At 35.6% G+C, this 13553-nt stretch overlaps 1 long non-coding RNA gene across 1 annotated transcript; it reads right to left on the minus strand.

Moving 5' to 3' along the window:
- Nucleotides 1-1332: 1332 nt before the first annotated feature.
- On the minus strand, nt 1333-7361 carry LOC124888118. The gene is made up of 2 exons (XR_007046094.1): nt 5173-7361; nt 1333-3619 (listed from the first exon to the last, which is right to left on the minus strand). It is a non-coding gene; the product is annotated as an uncharacterized LOC124888118 (long non-coding RNA).
- Between the last annotated feature and the right edge of the window lie 6192 nt (nt 7362-13553).

Consider the following 13553-nt stretch of genomic DNA (forward strand, 5'->3'; position numbering starts at 1 on the left):
TAATACTCTATTTTATTTTTATATTTAATTATTTTTTATTTAGTCCACGAGTCGGTCCAACCTATATTATTCAAACCCTACAGGCCAGCGGGCTTATTCGGGCCAGGCTAAAAAAATTTTGTTCTTAAATGGGCTGAAAAATTCTTAACCCAACCCTAATAAACTACAGGTAAGACCGGGCCAGTCCAACGGGCTTGACCCATATTGATGGATCTATATTTTTCCTCTTTCTTTATTTTCTATTACTCTTCTTTTTTTCTTTTTCAGTTTTTTTCTTCATTTTTCTTTTTTTGTTTGTTTTCTCTTTCTTTTTTTCACTTTTTTTCTTTTCCATTTTTTTTTCTTTTTTTCTTTTTCTTTTTTTTTTCTTTTTTATTTTTTCTCCTTTTTTTCTTTTTTCTTTTTGTATTTTTTTCTATTTTCTATTACTCTCCTTCCCTTTTTTGGCATTTTTCTCTTCTTTTTTTCTTTTTATTTTTTCTCCTTTGTTCATTTGTGAGAATTAGCAAACACAAATACAAGTGCAAACTATAAATACAAATAAAAATTCGGACTATAACATTACAAATACAAGTACAAACTATAAAATATAAATACAAATTTAATTATATCAATGAATCTATAATCTATAATATATTAAAAGTGTGAAGACCCTTAGAAAAGTGATTTGAACTTTTTGTCCTTCATTAAAACACTTTACAATAGACAAAATCGTATTTTCACTTTTTTTCTCTAATTATTATTTAATGATATATATAATTTTGAATCCTAAAATATATGGGTTAGGATTTTAAAATATGGTAATGGATTAGAACTTTAGAATATGGTAAGCTTTTATCTTAAATTAGGACTCCTATTTGTTTTGTAATTTATATAGGTTTAATTTTAAATATATTTTTTATATTAATATATATTGTCCCATCCCATACTTGTATTTTATGCTTTCTTCAACCATTGTAAGTTAGTATATTATATTCTCTCTTTTTGCTGAGTTGTTTTTCCTTTTCTATTGATTGTCGTGGCTTATTATTTTTTCTTTAGCTTGGGAGTGATTTTAAATTTAACACATTATGCATTATCACATCTGTTTTGTTTGTGGATTTTGATTTTTAGATTTGATATTCTTGTATGTTTGAATCTAACAACGTAATTATTTTTCTCATATATATATGCGCTTACAATAAAACATCTGTTTTGAACATTTTGCACTTCATTAAAAACCTTCGTAATAAATAAAATTGTTTAATTTTAAATAATTAAAAGTTACACGTGCGAGACACATGCAGCTAAACTAGTACAAAAATATAAATGAGGATGTGACTACAAATACGATAAGTAATTATGGTATTTTTGTTATTATTCGTAACTTGTACTAGAGTAGCCATGTTTTTCAAAAATATAAAAAATATAAGATAGGAAAGAAACGAAAAAAGGTATAAAAAGAAAACCAAAAGTTGACAGGAAAATAACCCTATAACCCCTCTCTCTCTCTCTCGCGGTGCACGTTAGCGTGACTAGCTAAAGTGCGCCACTAAGCCGGAGATGGCGTGTGGAAGATAGAAAAAAAAGGTGAACACGTCGGAGAGTTCCACAACAGGGAAAGATGGTGAAGGTGGAGAACATAGCAAGCAGATGGGAAAGAAACTGGTGCAACAATGGTCACCTTTAGTTGTAGAAGATACCCTCAAATTCAGTGGAACAGTAACTATAGCTACTGCATCTGAAACCCAGAAGATTGCAAAAGTGGACATACAAAGCCAAACGATGGGTGGTCGAGTTGAGCCCGTAGATGCTTAATGGAAACTGAATTTGTCTGCAGAACCAGCTCCGAAATGGTCAAATCTATTTGGCTCAAATCGTATGGCGGCTAAAGATATGAATTTAAACTATGTGGCTTCGAATGTGAAGTATGGGGAGAAGATTATTGAATTAAAGTAAGGAAGAGGTGAATCGAGCTACAGAGGAATGTAAACAGGCTTTAATTCTCTATATTGTAAGGGAATCGCCTACTATAGCAGCAATAGAGAGATACCTTGCTACTCATATGAACAATGTTAGCAAACCTAAAGTTTATTACCACAACGATGACTATTTCTTAGTGAAATTTGCGAGTATGGACGATCATAATGAGCTGTTGTACTCTGGAACCCATATACTAAATAATCGTCCAATCATACTTAAAGCTTGGAGTGTTGATTTTGAACTTAACAAAGAGGTATTGCATACCATTTCGATTTGGATAAAATATTCAAATCTACTCGTAAATTGCTGGGGTATGGATTCGTTAAGTAGAATCAGTAGTGCACTACAAAGGTGGAACGTATATCATATGCTCGGGTACATGTGGAAATGGATGTAACAAGAGAATTGCCTCAGATGATTAAAGTGACAGATCCTAATAGCAGAACTTTTGAACAGATAGTCAAGTACGAATTGGTTCCAGAATATTGCACGAAATGATTACAAGTTGGGCTTAAATGTCAAGTTAAGGAGGAAATTAAAGATAAAATAGGGCCCCGAGTGGTCCAAAAATGGCAAGGGAAAAAAATGTAGAAGCAGGAACATCTAAGAGTACCAATGAGAATAAGCAGGCACAAGGTGAGAAGGCTGAGGAATTATGGAAGCAAATGACAACCAAATTAGCAGCTAAAAGAGTGGTACTGTCAAATACATCCCATGTTATGTAGATGAATAATGGATTTGACTCTCTTGTTACCTCGGAAGAATGTCAGGTTAAGGGCATAAATTATGACATGCAGAGAAAGAGAGGGGTTGACACACATCCAAAGCATGTTCAATGAAGCTGATAACCTGGAATATGAGGGGTTTGAATAAGCTGTACAAGCAAAAGGAGTTGAAAGTTTTTTTGAAGGAAAATAAAGTTAGCATTATTGCTCTCATAGAGCATAAAATAAAGGAGAATATAGCTAGTAGAGTAGTTCAAAAAATTGCTCCTGCGTGGACGTATGTAGCTAATTATGAGCATTCAACTAAAGGAAGAATTTGGCTGGTTTGGAATCCTAAAATTGTAGTGTTTCATATAATTCATAAAACTGACCAGATTATTCAATGTAGATTGTAGGTGAAAGGAAGTAGCATTATGTTTTGCTTTGTGATTGTATATGGGTTACACACTGTTCAGGACAGAGTACAATTGAGGGAAGATCTGAGGTTGGTGATGGCAAATACACAGATGCCTACACTATGTATGGGAGATTTTAATGCCATGCTTAATGAAACTGATAGATTAAATGGCAGTCCAGTACAGGAGGGAGAAATTAAAGACTTTGTAGACTTCTTGGTAGGCGCACATATGACTGAACTGAAGACAGTTGGTAGAGATTATACCTGGACAAATGGTCACACATACAGTAGAATTGATCATGCAGTAGTCAATGCTGAATGGATAGTACATATGTCAATGCTGGAGGTTGTGATACTACCCCCAGGGATATCAGATCATTCTCCCTTAAGCCTGGAATTGGGTGGTGAGATCAGAAGCTCTTCTAATACTTTTAGATTCTTTAATTGTCTTGCAGAGCATCCTGAGTTCTTATCTAAAGTCACAGAGGCATGGAAAGTTGAACACAGAAGTGGCTTGAAACAGGTTTGGCAGAACCTGAGCAGAGTAAAAGTCAAACTCAAGCAGCTCAATAACTTTGAGTTCAAAAATGTAAAGGCAAAGGTGGAGGATCTGAGAAACCAACTAAATAAGGTGCAAGAGGAAATGTATGATCACATATCAGCTGAATTGTACATGCAGGAGGAATAAAATTTGAGGCAGCAACTAGAAAAGTGGAGTTTGATTGAAGAGAGTGCACTGCAGCAAAAAACTAGGGTTCAATGGTTAAAACTGGGGGATGCAAATACCTCCAATTTTTTTGCCCATATGAAGAACATAATTGCTCAGAATACTATTACTTGTTTACTTACTGCTGAAGGAATTAGAGTACACACACAAGAGGATATTGAAAGAGAGGTTACTGGGTTCTACAAAGAGCTACTGGGCAAATCAGCACCTTGTCTACCTAGTGTTAATGTGAACATCATGAAGCTTGGTAATGTTTAGAATAGAGAGCAACAACTATTACTTGCACAACCAGTCACTGAAATAGAGGTACAGTCAGCACTAAAAGATATAAATGATTTAAAAGCTCCAGGATATGATGGATATAATGTAGTTTTTCTTTTAAAAGCCTGGTCAGTGGTTGGTACAGATGTTACCAATGCAATCCTGCTATTTTTTCGAGCTGGTAAAATGTACAGGCCTATCAATTGTACTATTACACCCTCTTTTTTATACCAAAAAGAATATTGATTTTAAAGTTTGAAAGGATTTTTATTATTAAAGCGACAAAATAAAGATTTGTTTCGAAAAAGGATTATTTTTACATTCAAATTCAAAGTTGTCACTTGACATAAACTCGATGTGCCAAGTCACCTTCGAAAATCCTTTTCAAAATGGTTTGACTTTAAAACTGGTTCCGGTTAAGGAATTCTGTTGACCGAAAAAAGGTGTTAGGCACCCCTCGACTAATTCGACACTAAGGGTGTATAAACTACATAAAATACACAACAATCAAACAAAAAAAAAAACCCCCCCCCCCCCCCCCTGTTTAGTCCAATTATACAGTCACAAAATAGAAAATGCAGAAATATAAACCTACGCTCCAATGCTTTATCCGATGCCTCGGACCTTCGTCACAAGCATCTTTTGCATACACGATACTTTAGGGCATTTCCTGATGAATAAATGCAAACAACCACAGGACATTCCCCGGCTAAATGAATACATTTTCCAAATGCGACAAAAAGAGAATCATTCAACAAACATTCCACATTACTCAACAATCCACAATTCCTACTTTTGCTTACCCAACTTAAAATTTACCTATTAATTCTCGACCTAAGACATGATACTATCGGATTTCTCAAAATTAATATCTGTTTCAAATCAAACAATCAATCAATGATTCAAAAAGCTAATTGTATTCATTTTATTCCGCCTCCCAATTTCATTCTAACCGAGTTTAAATCATTCAATTCAAACAAACATTCAATACGATGGTCCAACCATATCAAAATCAACGAAAATAAGAGCCACACACCATGAATTCAACACATAAAGCATCAAATGATTAAGATTAGTCAAGAAGGAGATGATAAATCAACCTCAGTTTTATTCCAAACAATTAGAGATGAAGTGAAGCTCACGAACCAACGAACCTCAACCAACCTTAATCTGAATCAACCCAGCCTCGGGATTTCACTATTTTTTTGTCAAACCAGTAACAGAATCACGAATGGGGAAAGCCCGTACCCATTTTTGCATTATTTTCTGGCGAAGCTTTGCCAAGATCAGTTCAACATAGCCGATTTTGGCTTATTTTCGTCACTGGTTCTAAGAATTGGGGGAATAGTGGTTGCCGGACAGTGAAGGATTCCGACGGAGTAGTTTGATCTCTAATTTTGTTGAGTTTTGGATTGGTACCGAAGCTCCGATGACCTTGGGTCGTCGGAATAGAGCTCCTTTCGCTGTTTCTCTCCCTCAAGCTCCCTCTTCACTATCCCTCTCTCTCGATCTCTTTCCTCTCCGATCTGTGCGTAGGTATATAACAGTATAGTATGTATGCGTTTTTCGGCGAGTTTGCGATGCGTGTCTTCTGCATTTGAGAGTGGAATTCTGTAGGGGTTTTTGTGTAGTGGTGTATATGTTGAGAAATTCCCGTGAGCTCTTTTTTGTGTGTAAGTATGTATGGTCTGTATATGTGTGTTTCCGGTGAGGCTAAAAAAGATCCAACAAGTAATCATGAATGAAAAAGAAAAATGGAGCCGCCCCCCTCAATTGTATCCCATCCTCCCTGTACATGTATTTTATTATTAAAAAAAGATGGAAAAAGCGTGACTTGGGGGTGTGGTAGGGTAGGGGGTATGGGGTAAGGGGTGTGGGTGGGGTAGGATAGTGGTTAGGATGAGTTGTAAAAATTAATTAGGATAAGGGAATATTAGAAATTTGGGATTTAATTTGTCACGATTTGGTTATTATTTGTGTTCTTGTGGGGAAGTGTAGAATGAGTGAGGGTACGTGGTAAGATGAGCTAGAATTGAATAAAATTGAACTTCAATAGGGACAAAATTAGGTGTCTACATGTATCTCAGTTAATTTAATACCCAAAGTAGACAACCCATCATCAATTGGTGAATATAGACCAATCTCTTGTTGCTCCACTATGTATAAGATCATTTCCAAGGTAATCACTTCCAGATTACAGCAGGTCATGAACCATTTGGCGGATACAAACTAGGCAAATTTTGTACCTGGTAGAGCATTGAATGATAATATCATATTTAGCCATGAATTGGTGAAAGGATATGGAAGGAAGGGTTTTCTAAAAGATGTATGATAAAGATTGATATGAAGAAAGCATATGATTCCCTGGAGTGGTCCTTCTTAGAACAAGTGCTTGCAGAATTGAAGTTCCCAGAACAGGTTATCAAATAGATAATACAATGTGTTACAACTGTGGAGTATTCAGTGCTGGTAAATGGCAAGGCTACCAAACCATTCCAGGCTAAGAGGGGAATTAGGCGAGGAGACCTCTTGTCTCCTTACCTCTTTATTTTAGCTATGGACCATCTCACAAGAATAATCAAGACATTACACACTAATACAAAATTCCACTTTCATCCAAGATGCAAGCCACAAAAAATTGTGCAACTTAGTCTTACTAATGATTTATTACTGTTTTGCAAGGGAGATTTGAAGTCTGTCAAATGCTTGTAGTCATGTTTTTAACTGTTCTCACGGGTATCAGGTTTGGTAGCAAACACTGGAAAGAGTAATGTATATTTTGGGGAGTAAAGCAAGCTCTTCAGGATCAAATCTTGCAAGAACTTCACTTCACAAAAGGTGATCTACCATTTAGTTCCATTAAGTACTAAGAGATTATCTGTGGTTCAGTGCAAACCCCTTGTTGACAAGACGCTGAGCAAGATAACAAGCTGGACAACCAGGTTCTTATCGTATGCTGGGAGAGCTCAACTGATCAAAAATGTATAGTTTGCCATCCAAATCTTTTGGTCACAAATTTCTGTCTACCTAAGAAGCTTATACAGGTCATAGAGGGCATATGTAGGAGATTCATATGGACAGGTAACGTTGAAGCATCCAAAATATCTTTAATTGCCTAGGAAAAACTGTCTTTCCCCAAATCTTGTGGAGGATTAAATTTCTTAGATATCTACAGAGCGGTAGTCCGTCCTGCTATGCTATATGGAGCAGAGTGTTGGCCAATCAAGAACTCCCACATTTAAAAAATAAAGTTAACGGAAATTAAAATGTTGCATTGGATGTGTGGACTTACCAGAGGGGATAGAGTCAGGAATGTGACCGTTCGGGAAAAGGTCGAGTGGCTTTATTGGAAGATAAGATGCGCGAAGGAAGGCTGAGATGGTTTGGGCATGTGATGAAAAGGGGAACGGATGCCCCATTTTGTAGGTGCGAAAGTGTAATACCCCGGAAAATTTTCTTCGTAAAGATTTCGTGAGAAACGTATCGAGTTCTACGCTTTAGAGCGATCCACAAATTTTCTGTGTATTATTTCTAAGACGTTGACCTACCATTGCGTAGATTTTTGAATAAGCTTTCCAACAATATGTAGATCATCGAAAACGGACACTCGAGCGATGAGTTACGACCATTTCGATCGAACTGTGAACAGTAAAACGTGCAGGAAATTAAAATTTCTGCAGCGAGGCGAATTTCAGGGTCAACTTCAAACGATCATAACTCCTTGTACATAATAATATGGGTGATCTACTATATATCAACGGAAAGCTCTGCGAGTCATCTTTCTAATGAAATTGGTTTCATCCAATTTGACTATCGGAGAAAAAGGTTATGGTCAATCTAGTTCAGCCTATCAAAAGAAAATTTTTGGGTCAACTTCAAACGACCATAACTCCTTGTACATAATGATCTAGATGATCTACTATATATCAACGGAAAACTCTGCGACTCCTCTTTCTAATGAAATTGGTTTCATATAATTTGACTATTGGAGAAAAAAGTTATGGTCAATCTAGTTCAGCCTATCAAAAGTAAATTTTTGGGTCAACTTCAAACGACCATAACTCCTTGTACATAATGATCTGGGTGAGCTACTAGATATCAAAGAAAATCTCTAAGAGTCCTCTTTCTAATGAAATTGGTTTCATCCAATTTGGATGGCGGAGTAAAACGTTATGGTCGATCTACTTCAGCCTATCAAAACAGTCCACCAAAGAACAGATTTGACATTATTTGAATTTTAAGGATATTTTGGTCATTTCACATTCCTCTTCCTGGACGAAAATTCTTGCATATAATCCATATTTGGCCATGAAATTTATATTTTCATCAAGTTTTGGAGGAGAGGAAAACCCTAGGTCAAATTTTAGCTCTAAAAATCTTTAAATTGAACCGTAGAAATTTCAAATTGATTTGGGATTCGAGTTGATTATGTTAAGGGCTTCGAGAAGCACCCTTCATTTTCGTGAATAAAGTTCCGGAGTCGGAAGTTCATATTCATCTTCCATCTTAAGGTATGTGGGGTTTTGAACAAGAGCAATCTTCCGTTCTTGTGCCCAAAGCTTTAATTTTATTATGGTTTTACATGATTTTGCAAGTGAGATTATGTCCAAATAATTCGATTATGAGATTATGATGATTGAATGAATAAACTTTGATTTATATGATTATCTCAATGTTTTCATGATATGATTTAATAATTATCATTCCGAATTACACACTTTTACCACGAGGTGGTATTTTGAATGATTTTGGGACGTATGTTGAGATGGTATTTTGGAATAATATTTTGAGATATGTGTCAAGCTTTATGCTTCCAAATGACGATTTGAATTATTGAATATATATTTGAGACATGAGATGTCTTGATATCTATAATTGTAAATTTCATATTTTTATTTTGAATGATTTCGAGATATATGTTGAAATGGTATTTTGGAATGATTTTGAGATTTATGATAAGCTTAAAGCTTCTTTATGACGAAATTGAATTATTGAGCATATTGAGATATAACATTTGAGATGTTACCATGAGTTGATATTTTCTCAAAAATATTGATGTTGTCATGACTTGATAAATTGTTACATTTTGACATTTAAAAAGGTTGAGTTCTATTATTGAAATTTCATGATATTCGAAAATGGGTATACACTCAAATTACTTTATGAAAGATTTATAAGACTTTGAATTTTTCCAATATGGATATACATGATTACTTCATTATTCTACTTCTTAAATTGAGAATTTATGCTATGAATTGCATACTACTACAATGAATTGATATTTCTAAAGGCTTTCGAGATAAAAGTCGTGATTTGAGTTGTACTACGGGATATGTATTCTTATTATGAATTGAAGGTCTCAAGTGTTTTTCAAAAGCTGTTGTCATGATTTAATTGTCGAATTGAAAGAATAATCATTTGAGTACATTGACCTTGAACTCGCAGAGTCGAGATGATTTTGACTATGAGAAAAATTGATTTTGATATAGATGTTGAGATGAATATTGGCATTTTTTTTTTCGGATGATTTTGATGAGTTGAATTGTTGAAAATATTACGTATTGAGTCTTCATATCCTTGTCCCAATGTCGAGTCGGTTATGGTTCAATGCATTGATACCTTGTTGATGTTGAAAAAGATTGAAATATTTTAAGTCAAAGCTAGGGTTAGGAATCCACAAATTGTTGATGAATTATAAATTGAGATATTTGATTTGGTCTTTATGATATACCCTTGTGATGATGGTGGTGGATTTCCTAACGCGTTCTGAGCTTGTCGGAGAGTATTACTTAGCACCGAAAGGGAAATTTGGTATTTCTCCAAACCTATGTGCCACCGTAGGGTTGTTTGATGATGATATTATTGTCCAGAGAGCCCGATTGTGATTATTGCAGTTTTAAGGTCATACTCCCTGGCAAAGAGTATGACGCTCCCGCCAACGGGAGTTTCAAACGTTGGTATTCCACGTAGCTCACGTGGGGTTGTCGGTTATAGGAAACTCCCCTGTCCATAAAAGTCATGTTTCTTGAATTACCGAGTCACTCCGAGATTTGCGTCAAAGAGTTGAGATGTTATGATGAATTATGATTACCTATGATGAATTTTGACGATATGATAATTTATGATGATTTATCATAATTTATGATTTTTGATGATTTACATGGATTATGAGATTTTACCATTTGAACTATTTATTATGAAAGTATGAAGAGTATGATTTGATATAACTCAAGCCAAGTGAGTCATCATTGTCTGTATGCATGTTTTCATGAAATTGATGATGTTATTTAAAGTGTTGCATGCACCCCCACATACTCAATACATTCTCTTTGTGCTGACCCCCATTTACTATTCTATTCAGTTGCAGTTTTCGGTTAGAAGGTAAAGAGTCCTCACAGTTCAGGGACTTGGGTCGTTTATTTCAGTTTGGAGCATTGTATCTTCTTTCGTCGGTCGTATTGAGTGTGGTAGTTGGGAGTCATGACCCGACTATGTACAGACAATACTAGTAGAAACTTCATAGACAGTAGTAGTGGTTGATGTATTCAGTCTCCTTCTTGTATATGTATATGTGTTAGTAGAATTGTCATCTTGTAATTCCAATATTGTACTGAACAAATTCTGTATTGATACATTTTCAGCTTCATTCTCTCATAATTATGTTTTAATCAGTTGTTTTTGAGTTATACCGATGAAAAGGGTTAGCTTAGTGACCCTAAGCACCGTGTGGCATCTCGAAACTCGATTTTGGGGGCGTTACAGAAAGGTTAGCGTTAGATGGTTTCAGAAGAAGGAGAGGTAGGCCGAAGAAGTACTGGAGAGAAGTGATTAGACATGATATGGAGCAGCTTCTGCTTACTGAGGACATGATCCTAGATAGAAAGGTATGGAGGTCGCGGATAAAGGTAGAAGGCTAGGTTGTGTGCGTAGATTTAGTAAGTAGTTAGAAGAGCTCAGGTTGAGTCGGGCTAGTAAACCTAGGATTAGGTCCAAAGATAGAATCCCGATCAAGCAAGCGTGGGTCTCTTTTTCCGATTGCGCTTATTTATTTTATTTCTTATTGCTCGGACTTCTATTTTTATGTGTCTTATTTCTTTTCATGTTATGTCACCCATCTTGCTTCTTATTTAATTACGCTTTGGTCTACTTTTATTTATCTTGAGCCGGGGGTCTATCAGAAGTAGCCTCTTTACTTCTCTGGAGGTAGCGGTATATACTGCATATACTCTACCCTCCCCAGATCCCACTTGGTGGGAATACACTGGATTTGTTGTTGTTGTATGTACACCTGAAATAAAGCAGCAATTGCCAAGTGTTTGTGGAACTTATGTCAAAAGAAGGATAAACTCTAGATGGAATGGATTCATATATATTATGGGAGTGAAGGAGTGTGGGGAGTACAGAACAAACAAGCTTCCTGGATAGTGCAAAGAATACTTAAAGCATGCAAGTATATTAAGGAGGTTGTATATGATGAGGACACAATACGGACTATGGACAAGTACTCTATCAAGATGGTTTATTTACTAATGAGGGGTGACTTAGATAGAGTGGAATGGAGGAAATTGATTTGGGCCAACTATGGAGCACCAAAATGGCTTTTCATAATGTATCTGGTTATAAAGAACCGACTTGCCACCAAAACTAAACTGGGAAAATGAAATCTGGTGGACAATATGGTATACCCGCTATGTCAAGACAAGGATGAGCATGTTGAGCACTTATTCTTTGAATGTACAGATACTGCAAGTGTTTGGAACCAACTACTGAAGTGGGAAGGGATCAATAGGATGAGTTTACAGTGGCAGGCTAAGAAACAATGGGCAATACAACATATGAAGGGCAAAAATAACACTGCGCAGGTATATAGAATGACACTGGCTTGCAGTATATATGCGATATGGATGGAACGTAATTCCATGGTGTTTTAGAGCAAACAAAGATCAATTTCAATCATGGTAAAACAGATTATACAAGATATGCACGGAAAAGGAATCCATCAGGCCAAATTAGATAGGTAACTAGGTGAACTAAATGTACTCCCCTAGATAGTAGTAGTTAAATAGAGAATATCAATTTATGTCCTCAGTAACCACGGGGCTCTATGACCCCCTTGAACTATTTTAAAGTGAAATTATTACCCCCCCTCGAAAGCAGACATGGTGAGAGAGTATGTTTCACTCTTTTTAAAGAGAGTGAGAACGTAAATTATTTATTAAAAATTTATTTTTAATATTTCTTTCTTTATTTTTAATTATTCTTTTTCCTTATTCATTTTCTTTCTTTCTTCTTTAATTATTTTTTTTCTTTATTCATTTTCTTTCTTTCTTTCTTCTCTTCTTCTGCACCTTCTTCTACTCCTTCTTTTTCTTCTTCTGCTTCATCTCCTTCTTCTTCTTCTTCTTTTTCTTCTGCTTCTTCTTCTCTTCTACTTTTTCTGCTTCTCCTTCTTCTTCTGCTTCTTCTGCTCCTTCTCCTTCTTATCCTCCTCTTCCTCCTTCTTGTTCTCTTTCTCCTCCTCCTTCTTCTCATTTTTCTTCTCCTTCTTCTCCTCCTTATTCTTTTCCAACTTCTTCTTCTCCTCCTCCTTCTTTCTCTTCTTTTTCTCCTCCCTCTTCTTCTTCTCCTCCTCTTCTTCTTCTCCTCTTTTTTTTTCTTCTCTTTATTCTTCTTCTTCTCCTTATTTTTCATCATCTCCTTCTTCTTATTCTTCTGCTTCTTATTCTTCTTCTTATTCTTCTTCTTCTTCTTCTTCTTCTTCTTTTGCTTCTTCTGGTTCTTCCTCTTCTCATCCTCCTCCTCTTTCTTTTTCTTTTTCTCCTTCTTTTTCTACTTCTTTTTCTCTTCCTCCTTCTCTTCCTTCTTCTTCTCCTCCTCCTCCTTCTTCTTTCTTTTTTATTTTTTTATTTTCTTCTTCTTTTCCTCCTCCTTATTATTATCCTTATTCTCTTTCTTTTTATTCTTTTTTTTTATCCTCTGTTTTTTCTTCTTCTTCTTATTCTGCTTCTTCTGCTTCTCCTTCTGCTTCTTCTTCTGCTCCTTCTTCTTTTATTCTTCCTTCTCCTCTATTTTTTCTCCTCCTTATCCTTTTTTTCTTCTTCTGCTCCTTCTCCTTTCTATTTTCCCTCTCCTTCTCCTTCTATTTCTCTTTCTCCTTCTCTTTCTCTTTATCCTTCTCTTTCTTCTTCTTCTTCTTCTTCTTCTTTTTTTCCCCTTCTTCTTCTTCTTCTTCTTCTTCTTTTTTTTCTCCTTCTTCTTCTTCTTCTTCTCTTTTTTTCTCCTTCTTCTTTTTTTTTCTTCTTCTTCCTCTTTTTATTCTCCTTCTCCTACTCTTCATTCTTCTTTTCCTTCTCCTTCTCATCCTCCTCCTTCTTTTTTTTCTTCTTCTTCTCCTTCATATCCTTCTCCTCCTCCTTCTTCTTCTCCTCCCCTTCTTCTTCTTCTTATTCTCCTTCTCCTTCTCCTTCTTCTCGTTATTCTC

Source organism: Capsicum annuum, chromosome 10, assembly GCF_002878395.1.
Source record: "Capsicum annuum cultivar UCD-10X-F1 chromosome 10, UCD10Xv1.1, whole genome shotgun sequence".
Lineage (NCBI taxonomy): Eukaryota > Viridiplantae > Streptophyta > Magnoliopsida > Solanales > Solanaceae > Capsicum > Capsicum annuum.